General features: G+C 40.2%; 1 protein-coding gene across 3 annotated transcripts in view; it reads right to left on the bottom strand.

Moving 5' to 3' along the window:
* PRLR (prolactin receptor) overlaps positions 1–7593 on the bottom strand; it is a 112839-nt gene extending 105246 nt beyond the window's left edge. For 2 of the 3 annotated variants that reach the window (XM_042451519.1, XM_042451521.1), the window contains exon 1: positions 7353–7593. The gene's annotated coding sequence lies outside the window, so the exon portion shown is untranslated. The remainder of the gene's footprint in view (positions 1–7352) is intronic. The other variant, XM_042451520.1, reaches the window with a different exon arrangement.
* Between the last annotated feature and the right edge of the window lie 6780 nt (positions 7594–14373).

Below are 14373 nucleotides of genomic sequence, written 5' to 3'. Positions count from 1 at the left end.
CAACATTAGGAGGAACTTCCTGAGAGTAAGGGCTGTTTGACAGTGGAACAAATTCCCTCAGAGTGTAGTGGAGTCTCCTTCCTTGGAGGTCTTTAAGCAATGGCTGGATGGCCATCTGTCAGGGATGCTCTGATTTAGATTTCCTGCATGGCAGGGGGTTGGACTGGATGGCCCTTGTGGTCTCTTCCAACTCTATGATTCCATGATTCTATAAGAGTGATCTTATTTCCAAGGGTACTTAGGAAGCAATATTTTACTGATACCTACCACTCTGTGGTCTGCAATGTAGAATGGGCATTTCCAGCCTTCCAAGTTCCTTTGCAGCTGTCATATCAAAACCACTGTTTGGAAGTAACTACAGTGGGCCCTTTGTATACAGGAGGATCCATTCTGGATTCCCTCCCCCCCCCACATATGGCAAAAAACACAGGACCTTAAGTTCCATTTGTTTCAATTGCCAAATGCTCCCACATGTGCCATTGTAACATCTGGGACTTGCCATCTGCATAAGCTTAAAGCCATGGATAGCAAGCGCACAGATAGGGTGGGCACACTGTAATCAGAAAGAATGTATCACTTGTAATTAATTATTTTTCTAAAATAAATTACACTACATTTGCAACAAAATGAAGGATTACTTCACTCATAGAATAATAGAATCTTAGTCAGTCATTCAGTCTGACCTTCTGCCAGGCAGGAATACAAAATTAAAGTACTCTTGAAAGATTCCTCCCATCCTCTGTCTATTCCTTTTGTGGTATAGCTATGTTTTAGTTTTTTAAATTATAAAGTATGGATACTGCAGGCCAGCAATTTGTAGGTTTCTGAGGGCTTTTAAAAAGTAACTAAAAGTAGTGATTTAGTTACTTTTCAATATCAAGAAACACAGAGTTATTTTTTTTAAAAAAGTATAACCAAGAGGTGTTTAACTACTTGGAGGTCTTGGAACTGTAATTGTAACTATTTACTATTTTAAACCTGCCAAACCTCTGTCAAAACCTATGCCACAGGGATTTCCCATGTACACTAAAATTGCATTCTCCTAAAAGAAGAACCTTTGATTTAAAGCAAAATGTTATGGTTGGAGCTATACCTCAAAACCAAGTACATTCAAACCAAAGATCAACCTTCCTATTAACTCAAAATGCTGGCATATTTATGGACCCAATAAATGTGGACCCAATTTAAAAAAGGTGTGAGAGCAAGAGAGGCATAGTGGTTTGAGTGTTGGACTATGAATCTGGAGACTAGGATTTGATTCTCGCTCAGCCATGGAAACCCACTGGGCAAGTCACACTCTCTCAGCCAGACAGGAAAGGAAATAACCAAATGTCTCTGAACAAACCCTGTGAAGAAAACCCCATGATAGGTTCACTTTAGGGTCGGCACAAGTTGGAAATGACTTAAAGGCACAGAGCAACAACAAAAAAGCACAGCTTCTACTATTCATTTCTGTGAGGGAGCTAACACCAAAACCTGTTGTCAGCCATAACTATACAGTGGTACCCCGGGTTACGAAATTAATTCGTTCCGCCGCCGCTTTCGTAACCCGGAATACTTCGTAAGCCGAAAAAGTCATAGGCGCTAATGGGGAAAAGCCGCGATTTCGTGTGAAATAGCGCCGAAAAGCACCAAAAATTTTTTCGTAACCCGAAAAAACCTTCGTAACCCGGAACAGTTTTTTTAAATGGATTTTTTTCGTAACCCGGAAATTTCGTAAGGCGGCGCATTCGTATCCCGGGGTACCACTGTACACTGGTTACAACCACCATATAAATGCTAGACGTACATCTTCCCTTTTCAGCCTGCAAATATGGGAAATCTGCCTTTAGCTGTCATTCTATTCAACCCATCCTCCTGTAATGGCTCCTGTTAGCCTTCAGTATAGGGAACTGACTCCTTCAAGGGAAGGGAAGTACCGCTCTATTCTGCTTTAGTTATACTTCATATGAAATATTGTGTCTAGTTCTCCTTAAGAAGGAGATTGACAATGGCATGTGTCTGGAGGAGGGAGAGCAAGTTTGTAAAAGATCTAGAAACCAAAGTCCTATGAGGCAGTTGCATATGTCTGGATGCGAGAAGAGAAGACTGAAAGGTGATGTGACAGCTGTCTTCAAATATCTGAAGGACTGTCATGTAGATGCTGGAGCATTCTGCTGCTCCAGAGGGAGAGATGTGAAGGAGTGGACGCAAGTTACAAGAACAGAGATTCCGACTAAAAATTAGAAAAAACATCTAAACAGTAAAAGCTATTTGACAGAGAAAGAAGCCACCTCAGAAGATGGAGGGCTCTCCTTCATTTGTGGTTTTTATATAGGAATTAGACAGCCACCACTTGGGGTGCTTTAGCAACAGACTTTGCACTGAGAGGCAGTAGGAGTAGGTGGCGGTGGGGATCCTTTCCATCTTTGGCTCCATTATTCTATATTTGCAATATTTACAGCTACATCTCCTCCCATGTACTTATCCTCAGAAGAATTCAGTGACACAGTCATGTTACTCTGGGTCAGCATGCACCTCAGTCTCAAAGGTGCTACAAGATCCATTTGGATAGTTATATTCAGAAGGTGTATTAAATCACAGATGGGATGCTCAGGGCACAATTAGGTATCAGTTTAATCAGGCATCAGCGCCAGACATTAAGCACACCAATGGGTGATGGCACGCAATCTGTCTTTGCACAATATTATATACTGCTCAGACATACTTGGGTGGTGGAAGTAGTCCACTCATCTGTCCTAGGATGAGGGAGTGCCTTTATGTTGCTCAGAATGAGAGGAACCCATCTCTCAAAATAAGGTTAATAGAAACAGAATTGGATAGAACTCCAAGGTTAATCTACTCCATACTCCTCGTAATCTTGTGAGTCAGATTCTGTGGTGGCAATCCAGAGACTTGCTTGTAGAGAATGGATAAAGACAATGAGATCCAAGAAGAGTAAAGACTGATTCACATATTAATAATGCACGTCATCATACAGTATCATGTAGCTCACTATATAGTCAAACATAATGGATGCTCTGTGAATCGGGAAATCCCCCATTTTCCACCATGAACTTACAACATGGCCTTAGTCACGATCCTGTCCTTCAGACTCAGCATTACCTTCCGTAATATGGAGTATTACAGTAATGACTACAGAACTGTAATAAGAATTACTGAAATAATGAAAGATTACTGAAATAATGAAGAATTTCTGAAACAATTAATATAAAGTCTTGAGAACACTTAACCTTTTTGCAACAATGCCCCCCAGTTTTGCCAGACGGTTCTCTGAGAACTTAATAGCTGGGGCCCTTGAAGACGTTGAGAGTTCCCCAGCATCTTGGTTATGGGAGGTTATTCTGATGGCTTACAAATGCAAATTATTAATAATATTCTTTGCTTGACCTACAGTGGAATATGTGAACTTATTGCACTGAAAAATCCTATGTTTTCAGGCCATATGAAGTGAGGTGACAGAAAAATGCCGGCATTTGATAACGTTCATTTCTTCCAGTTCTGTCTTTATTTTTCAAAGGCCCAAAGCAACTGATTCACAAATACTGAACACAAAAATCACACATACAAATAATCACACTGTCTTCCAGTTACACTGCACTTGATCTTAGCCAAAACACTGAGAGGCAACGACCACCATACAATCATCAAACAGCAAGCCTAGTGTCTGTACACTATCCTACCCAAGCTGTATGTATACAGTTGCTCCCTCTTTGAAAAATGATTGTCTTCATGAACATGGTTCTCTCACTCTTTGGGCTGCTGTAAGATATGTATGGTCTCCCTTCATACAGAATAAAGTCAAAATTAGTTGGGATGTTACTTTGTGTAGCTAGTTCAAAATAAATAAATAAAGACCAAGTGTAGCTGAGGAACCAGTATGTGAAAATGACGTGGGTGGGGAAACTACTTTCCTCGTGCTATTTCTTTAGAATGTACCTAGCCCTTATTCATCATTTACACACAAAGTGGAAGTAATTGGCTAATTGCTTTCAAGTGTATTTCTCAGCCATGATTCACCACAATGAGTTGCACATGAGTATGTCTGTAAAGCACAATTAGAGCTCAATTTATATATTTATCTATTTAAAAGAATTACACCAGACTTTCCTCCAAAAAAAAAAAACCTCAAGGCATTTAATAAGAGAATAAATCATGGATTTGCCACCAATGTTTAGCTCAGAAGTGGGCCACTCCAGGAGTGTATGTGGGGACTCTACTCAGAGGAAAACAAAATTTGCTAGGGTGCTCTGTGTTTTTCCAGAGGTGAATTACAATTCAGGTTGTGAGCCTATTGCCCTACAATAACCATCTTTACACATCGAAACAAACAATGGCATGTTTAGTTTGTAGAAACATGAATTGTTGTAATGTGTGAATTCAAGTGTGCTGACAAGTCATGGTTTATTAGCTAGCCTCAAAACACACAAGCTGATGGAGTCTGGCTTGTTTCTGTAGCTGCCCAACCTGAAAAAATGGGGGCTGACAAAAGAGGCAGGTGAGGAAAAACAGAAACAAACCAGAACAGGGAGAATAAAGCATAGTTTGTTTGGTTGTCTGCTATACAATTCTGGCTTAACCACAGCTAACACAAACCCTGGGGCCAATGTGACGATAATGCCCATTTGTGACTGTTAAGGTCATTGTGCAGTAAGTAGAACATACATCCAATATCCCCTTTACATTCTGTTTCACAATAATAATGCAGTAATAAGACCTGGCAGCAAGCAACATGGGAAAAGCTCAAATACAATTTTTAAATTTCTTGTGAAAATAGCTCAAAAGCTGATATTATTAATAAATTCCTTCCTTGCAACTGGAATAGTGAATATGCCACCAAATGCCCCCAATATAATATGAATACATGTAATCCCTTAACCTATTTTACATATCAACAATTATTCCAACTTAATCTATTTTGCTTTTGGCAACCAAACGTCAGATTGCAAGCTATTGGATACCAAGCAACGACTTCATGTCAGATTCAATTCAACTTAATTGAATAATCTGCATCACTTCTATCCAGCTTTTCAACTGTAACTGTTGAAAATGTTCTCTCAAAATGTTCTCAAAAAAGCAGATTAATTATCTAATCAAATCTGGAGTTTTCTAACCACATGAAAACCATCTGACCATATGAACAAGTAAAAGGAACATCAAAAAGAAAAAGAATTCATCTGGGAAAAGATTAGGGAAAGACAGGCTCTTAAATAACAAAATGGTTAATAAAACAGAACAATTATCTCCTTAAAATCTTAATGACAAGTTTCTGTCAGGAGACTTCTAATGTGCATGCACCACCCAGATCTCATGGAACACAGAATACATCCCTTAAAATGTAGTATACCTTACGTTTTAATTTTGTTGGCTGAAAGAAAGCTGGCATTGGTTATACTTTAGATATGACACTTGCCTTCCAAGCCATATAGAACAAATGGATGTATGCCAGTCAGTGCATGGATACATAAGTGAAACAGACAGGGGCACAATCTCCTCACATGATAATAAAAATGTTGCCTTGTTCGCACCTGTATACACCCATGCGGGCAAAAACATGCAGGAAGCAATGTTAGGAAAGAAAACGCTGCAAGCTACCAATGTTCTGTATAGTTTCAACAAACTATAGCCTCAAGCAAAATAAGAAGCATGTTCACAGAAGGGTCTCCCTTCTGTGAAACGTATTAGTAGATTTGAGGAAAGCCAAAAAAGACAAAGGAAAATTCTCAGGAAGGATTTCACACAATTCCACGTACTTGCCTTCTCAACAGGGTTTGTCTTCCATTTCTGTATTCTTATTCTCATTAAACCCCACTTTAGAACTCTAATGGTGTGTTTATTTGTTTACTTATGGTATCAGTATGCCAGTGCCACTCATAACATAAAATTTTCTGGGTTAACTACCATAACCATATAGAATTTTAATGCCGATAAAAAGAAGAATGGTACCATCAAAAGCAATACAAAATACAAGAAGAAACAAACCTCACACTCCCCAAACTAAAAACACAGATTAGTGAACAGACTGATGAATAACTCTGAAAAGATCCTCTCACTAATATTTATTAACTTTATGTAACCAGAACTTGGAAAATCTCCTGATTGGGGGACTGTTGGAGTTGTAGTATGAAAAGGGTACATTTCCTGGAGCTGCACTTTATTCAACACAGACAGAGTAGAACCTCAGAACAAGATTTTACGCTTCAAGTAGACAAGTACTGAAAGTGAAAACACTGGACAAAAGTCAATCATATTCATTGACTGGAATCAAGCAGGCATAGTGTTGCTGTCTGATTGCACATATGTATTAATGGAAGAATGCCCAGAAAGATTTTGCATTTTCTACAGGTGGGTGTTATTGATGACTGATTACGTGTCTTTAATTTCTCTTTCATCCTTCAGTAAATCTCTTAGGGTAATATGAAAATATTATATATGACAGTATGAAAATATTAAATAATCACAAGAGAAAACAGAAGAAGCAGCATTAAAATAAAACCAGATAAATTCTGCAAAAATAAACCACCTTCAAGGCTACCTTACTACTTGCTGAAATGCTAGGTATATAAAAGTTCATTGCCTCATCCTGAGTTGTCATCAAAGTTGGTGCCAGGTGAGTTCCAGGGGGATACCATTTGACAGATGGAAGAGCAGCATGACCAACAAGGTCTTTGTTGGACACCATACAGCTACCGTCAGTTGGTTGAAGGTCTCTGAAGATGAACACAAATTGAGGCCCATGTAGGAAAGAATGGAGCCTGAAAAGTTGCCTTTTTGACCACCTGTTCAAGAGTCCCTTAGCCAACATAGGTCACTCAGCTGGGGGATTCAGGGAGTTGTTGTCCATAAAGTAACTTCCCCTGACTCTGGATTCTAGATTTAGTTCCAGATTTTGTATTGGAAGAGATGATAAGTGATAACAAGAAGGTCTGATACCCAGAGGGTAAGTTTAGTTCAGCTGAAGCTCATGGTGCTAGGTTAGGGGAGTAAGACAAATGGTGTCGAGCCATGTTTAGTGTGCATAGGTACCTTTTTAAAAAACAATGCTTTCCATATGTTATGAACAGGTTAACACAACCTTTTAGAATTATTATGTGAACAATACTAGCTTCAGGTTATTGTTCTGAGGTGTTTTTAGCACTTCACTGGAAAGTCAACCAACTGGTAATGATCACATACTGTCCTCTTTTCTAGAGCTTTGACATGTGCATTATGAGCATGCAAAGCGTTTTCTTCCTCTGCAGTCAGCAAAATGAAAATCATGCAATGCTATCACAAATAGATATTAACATAGCACGCCTCTGCTCCCCAAGTAAAGACAGCTGTAAGAACAAGTTAAACCACACAGTACTCACCCTTACAGAGTAATGAGGTCTGACTTGATCCATGTCAGCTCAGGTCAACTTTCTGAGACAGAAAAAAAAAAATGAAATCCAGTGTTTGTAAAATCAAAATGTTTCCAATAAATTCAGTAAATCCAGAGAGAAAGTGAGACCAAGGTGAATTGGAGGGAAACAACAACCACAGGCAAAAGGGAAAATCTACATAGTTTGGAGTATAGAGCTTAGGACAGGCAGGCAATCAGCTCTGTGGGAATCGGAGCTCCTATGTACTCATATGCTCTCTTCAGTGGAGGAGGAGCCAGGATTGCAACATTCATGTTCCTTGCTGCAGGCAAAACAAGGATTTTTTTTTCACGATGCAAAATGTCCCAGGGCTGACAGCTTAACAAGGTTTAAAAGGTACAGATTTTAAGAACGTAGCAATGAAGACATATTTTTAAGCCTTGGGTTTACATTCTTGAGGTGCATGTGTTTACACTGAAGTGCAGGAGACAAACTTGTTCGTGCTTTTACAGTGAGACCATGTACATGCCAAAAAGAAAAAGGAGGAGGGAGACAGAACAATGTCCCTGGGCACTGCAGAAAGCTGAATACCATTTATTTTGTGGGAGTGAGTGATTTGAGCGCCCTGTTATTATACAGACAGGAAAGCATGAGAGAAGTAATTTTCCCCCTGAAGGATTTGATGTATTTTTCTCTGTCAGCAAGAGAAAAGCCACAATTATTATTATTATTATTATTTATTTATATAGCGCTGTAGATTTGCACAGCACTGTACATAAACAATAAATATATAAGAGAAAGCCTGCCTATGGTGTACAATCTAAGAGATAATAGGATAATACATATAAAATACATAGCAATACAGGAAATGGTTCAATAAAACAGGGGGAAAAAGAACAACTGCCACAACTGGAGCTGATTTTTAATAGCTTAAAAAAAGTTATACACTTTGATCACACATTTTCTACAATGAGAGGTATGTGATCCTTTTTCTCCTCATTTTACTCTCATGACAATCCTGTGAGAGGTATCAGGCTAGGAGAGAATGCGACTGCACAAAGATTACCCAGCAAGTTTCATGCTTCTGTGGGGATTTGAACCTGGATCTCCCAGCAGTAGGGTTGCCATAATTCTCTACTAAAAACCGGGACAAAATGTAAGACAAAATTTAGACCAAAATGTGGGAGAATTGTAGGATAAAATTTAGCCCAAATGTAGGACATTTAAGAAAAATGTAGGACCTTAAATGTCCTACATTTTGGGCTGAGACAGAGCGAGTGTGACTTGCCCAGGGTCAGCCAGTGGGTTTTGGGGCAAAAATTATGGATTTTGATATGACCCGTGGATAAGTCGAGGGTAAAATTTAAGATGGAAATAAAAAAAAGATCTAAAGGATGAACCAAAGGAAAACAATGCCAAAGAACTTTAAAAATTCCAGCAGGCATAACTATTTATGCTCACACTTCAGATGAGAGAGTGGAGTGGGGTCAATGCTTCCAAGACAGATTATACTCTTGCCTTTCACCAGGGGATGGCTACTTTTTAAATAAGAGTTACTGTATTTTTATAAGTTCAATATTTACATTGACCCATGGATAAGTACACTCAGGTATTTTGGGCCAATTTTTGACTAAAATTTCTAGACTTATACATGAATATATAGAGCAAGTACATTTTTTTTTCTGGGAAGAGGGTCATTAGCTTTCATTTGACTCTCATAGGGCTCTGTGACTCCCAACAGATTAAGAACCACTACTCTAGATCCCAGAGTTACACACTAGAGAATGGCCAAGAGCTGCATGAAGAACCCAAATGATTTTGGTTCAGGAGCTGGCATTCACATTGGACTGATGGGGCTAACCATAAAAATGAGTCCATTCTAAGAGAGAAGCAAGTCATGTAGACCATAAGCACAGGTCAGTTCTTATAGTAAATGTCAATGAATAGGTTTGTGGTAGGGTAAAAGGATGAGGCGTGAGTGGGTTGGCTTATATTTTCTCCTCTGATCCATATTTCTTTTTCTCCACATGGAGACAGGGTTGCAGTGCAGACATTACTCACATTATCAGAGTACCAGATTTTCTCGTGAGCTCATATTGCTGACATGATCTGCCATTTTACCCCTCAGGTATCCCTGTTCCTTCTAAATTTCACGTGCACCAGAACCAATGCACCATATTAAGTGCTGTAGAGCCATCCGATGGAATCCTGGGATTTGCAGTTTTACAAGGTTTTTCACCTTCTCTGCCAACAAGTGCTGGTGCCTCACAAAACTGCAAATCCTAGGATTCTATAGGATGGAGACATGGCCATCAAAGTAGTATCAAACTGCATTATTTCTACAGTGCAGATGCAATAAAGGCACCCCCCCCCACTTTTTGACAACCTGCTCTTTAGCCAGATCTAAATTATTACCCAGTACCTTATATTAGACACATGACCCACTTTCAATGGTGTTCTCATGATGGTTTTGTGGCCATGCGTTCCTCCCACCCTCTTAATTGACTCCACACCTTTTTTCTCTGCTGCCTCAGTGCCATCTTGTGTTCAATCAACTGAACTGGGTTCCACTTTTCAACCATTTTCACTTTTTGATAGCTCTCTGGTCCTTAAACTGTCCAATAAGTGGGGGATGCCTGTCTTCACAGTTGCTCTGGGTGTGTGGGCTTTGTGGATTATGACTCTGGAGACTAGGGACCTTACCACACAGGGCACAGAAGTAGGGTCAGTTCGCATTGGTCGATGCGTATTCGCGTTATAACGCATCGTTCATTCACACCCGCGCTCTCTGAATACGCTTTGCTGATTCGTATTCGCGTCATATCGCATCGTTCATTCACACCTGGGCGGCCTTCCAGATCGAGGTTTTGCGCATCGGCCAATGCGTATTCAGGCAAAGTGAGGCAAGTGCAGATTGGATAACCACACCAGCCCAATACAAATACAATGTGTATTGGCCGATGCGCATCGGCAGCTTTGCGGCTGCTTGGGGCTCTGAATGGGGGCAACATTTTTAACTTCAGGGGGTGATGTTCGCGAGAATTGCTGCCTTTAGCCACTACGAAAGGGGTATGCACCATCTGTATATTGTGTGTGTGGTGTATGTGTGTGTATGTGTATGTATATATATATTCACACACATAAATACAGACATACTATATATAAAAGTGAGGTGCTTTTTAGTGTACACACACATTTTGTCTGTATGAGTTTAATATATATATATCAACACTATATATATACCACACACACACCACATATACACAAAAAAACCACTTGCCACAGCCAAAAGTGTGATGCTGTATTTATATGTGTACAACCACACAGTCTGCTTGAGTGTCTATATAATATATAGTGGTGTGTGTATACAACCACACACACACACACACAGAACTATCACATTGTGGTACTGCCCAAAGTGTGAGCCGTTACACACACAGCTGTCGTGTGTGTGTGTATCTATATATATATACACATACATTACACCAACCCCACCACCCACACACAAATGTGGAGCAGCCGAAAGTGTAATGCTGCATGTATATGCTTACACACACTCTTTGTGTGTGTGTGGTGTGTATATATACGTACATATACTATACCACACACAACCGTGGGAGCAGTCGAAAGTGTAATGCTGCATGTACATATGCTTACACACACATCTTTGTGTGTGTGTGTGTGTACTATACGTACATTACATATATACACCACACAAACTGTGGAGCAGCCGAAAGTGTAATGCTGCATGTATATCCTTACACACACATCTTTTTGTGGGGTGTATATATACATACATCCACACACACACACACACAACATACATATATACTTCTGCCCCCCCCCCCCCCGGACACAAAAGGTTTCTGCTTTATCTTGTTGGTCAGTGGAAAGATCGCTCCCCAGCCCCGGCGGTTGTCCTGAAAGGGGAAGGCCCCGGAAGAGATGGGGGAAATTCCCGCGCACGCCTCATGGGAGATTTGTAACCGGTGGTCTTCAGGAGAACCAGAGGATTGGGTTACACACCAGCCAAAGCAGAGAGGTTTCGCACTGGCCATCAATAGGATCCCTCCGATCCACTAATTTTGCACACTCGCAAAATGGAGGAGCCAGCTGCCCAGTTTGAAACCCAGCCGTGAATAGCCTTGGCCAAAGCGTATTCATGTTATATCACATTGTTCAATACGTATTCTGAGCTCACAGGTGTGGAACACCAATGCAATTACGCGGAATACGCATCAGCCAATGCGAAACTGACCCTACTTCCGCGCTCAAAAAATCCCTGTGTGGTAAGTCCTAGAACTCAAATTGCTGCCTGTCTATGGAAACCCTTGGGTGCCCTTAGGCAAGTCACACTCTTACCAGTCTTGCCAAGAAAACTCTGTGATAGGTTCACGGTAGGGTCGCCATGAGCTTGAAAACTACTTGAAGGCACACAACAACAGAGAATGTGTGGTTTCTCATATACTGTGGGACTGCAATTCCCAACAGCCCTAACCAACATAGCTGGGTTAAGGGATGATGGGAAATGATGTCCAGGAAAATTGTAGTGTCTACATGTTCCCCAACCTGCCTTATTGACATTAGTCAGACGGTGGTATGGTGAAGTAATACAAACAGTGGAACAGCTGCATAACAACAGGAACATTTCAAGTTCTGGGGAAAGGATGCAGATCATCATCTAGTCCTGTTGCATCTGCTACCTCTGAAGGAACAAGTCTGATGTCAAGATGTTTCATCTTGACCTGAGCATTGTTGTTTATGGAGACCATTGGCTTGGTATTGGCTGCCTGTAAGTACATTTACTGTACTAGGTGTCTTATTGTAGGATGTCTCCTATTTGAAGGCCGGAAAGGCTCTTACCTTTAGACATTAGCTGCTGTGATTTCATGAATGAAAATAAAAAATACAGTGGACCCTTGGTTCAGGTTTGGTTCCAGGAGCTTCCCGCATATCAAAATCCATGTATGCTCAATTCCATTAATACAAAGCATCATATATGGTGTCCCTCATTAAAATGACAAAAGGTTTGCTTTTTGGAATTCATATTTTTTAAAAATATTTTCAAGCCATGGATGTTGAATCCATGGGTAGAAAATCAATGGATATGGAGGGCTGACTGTATAGGTATAGTAAATAAGCCTGCTAGACACTGTAATGCTATAATCTTGGGAAGTTAGATATTTGCACCATGTTGTTGGATTCTTGGAGCTGGTAGGCCAAAAAAGTAATCTGATTATAGAGATGAAAACCTGTTCTTAACTACTAAATGTGTTCTAGAGCTATACCATTGGCAGGAGTGATTGGGTTCAGAAATGGATAGTCTACAATAACGTCCTGCTTACCAGGGCAGCAGATTTTTAAACTTCTTTTGTTCATCTAAGAAAAAGTAAATTAGGCTTTTTGTTGTGTGTTTTTATACTTTTCAAATGTGTACATGGTGTGTACATGGATTAACTGCTTGAATAATCCTTCTCATTGACTATAGTGTGTTTAAGCAGTGTGATTATCACACGGGGTGAGACATTGTCCCATCCCTGTCCCATCTTCCCACACGATCAGAAGAAAGACTTTCAAATGATATCATGCTTATCTGGACCTTATCCCATCCGTAAAGCCACAATGACAAGGTCATTGAAAGCCTTTCAAATGACACCGCACTGTCCTTTCATTGTTCTGTCATTGAGTGGCATTGCCCCAGCATTTTGCATTAACTGGAGTTTGTGTTAAAGAAGGGCTGCTTCAATGACAGGATAATGACAGGATCAGCACTATGTTTTGAAAGGCTTCACATGATCACGGTCATGGATGGGATAAGGACGGGTGATCGATCTGTCCCCTATCCCGTCTGTGTCTGATAATTTCCAGTGTTTTCCACCCATCTGAAATGTGCACATTTTTTAGATGCACTTTTCAAATATGTGAATTTTCCCAGAAACATGTGGTTCTGGAGCAAAGGCTGCAACCATTCCACATTACTGTAATACAGAAAGTGCAGTCTGAAGGGAAAATGTCAGAAGATTCCATAGCATCCTCATAAAAATATTTCTATAAGTCACAGCCCTATTTATAGATATATAAAATATAAAATATAAGGAGGAACTGAATTTATTCTCTCCTGATTTTTCCCCCGACGACGCTCATTACTTAAACAAGAGAAGTCGTCTGGTTTTTGATATCTCATGATAAAAGTACCTTGCACTGAGGAGAGAGAATTAATCCCAAGACAGAAATTCAGGAAAGAAAGTTAAAAACCAAACATAATTAGTAATGTCTAGTCAGCTAGACATGGTGCCTAAGCTGCTACTTAGCTAAGCACTTAGAACAAGCAACAGACACAGTGGTCTTGGATGTATTGTGACATTTTGAACTTGCAGTTGTTTTAAAAATGTGAATAAAACCTCTCTGTACTATGTCCTACTAAGCGTGATAAGAGAGTAATACCATGTACGTCTAGTAGCCACTTTAATGTAGTGGTTAGGATTCAAATCCCTGCTCAGCCATGGAGACCCCTGGTTTGATCTTTGGTATCATTTATCTCAGCCTGACAGCATGTACAAGAATGAGGATGTGAAAGGGTTTATGTTGAGGAGAAGTACAAAGATGATATTTGGGAAGACACATCTGCTACACACTTAGGCACCATGTCTAGCTGGTTTTTTCTTTACACCACAGAATACCTTTTTAAAAATCCTCCTTTACATCCCAGCCATGATTACTACCAGTTCAGGACAACACAGTGGATATGGAATGGTGTCACAGGAGTAACCTGGACAAGCTGTAACCTACTCTCTGTTCAGCTGATCTTCTTGCTTCATTGCTTGGCACTCAAGCCCACTTATGATATTGCTGAAAGCATTACTGCATGTGCTAGTGTAGGTTATTTTCTCTGCTGCAGCCACTGAAAACAGTTCAGGATCACATTAGCAAGAGCCACCTCTCTTAACATCTCCATCACTGAGCACGCAGGCCCCGCTTTGCAAGGATATGACAAATAATGTTAGGGTTTACCCGAGAATGACTTGGAAGT

This window comes from Sceloporus undulatus, chromosome 2, assembly GCF_019175285.1.
Source record: "Sceloporus undulatus isolate JIND9_A2432 ecotype Alabama chromosome 2, SceUnd_v1.1, whole genome shotgun sequence".
Taxonomy (NCBI): Eukaryota; Metazoa; Chordata; class Lepidosauria; order Squamata; family Phrynosomatidae; genus Sceloporus; species Sceloporus undulatus.
This window is presented reverse-complemented; position numbering and strand designations above follow the sequence as displayed.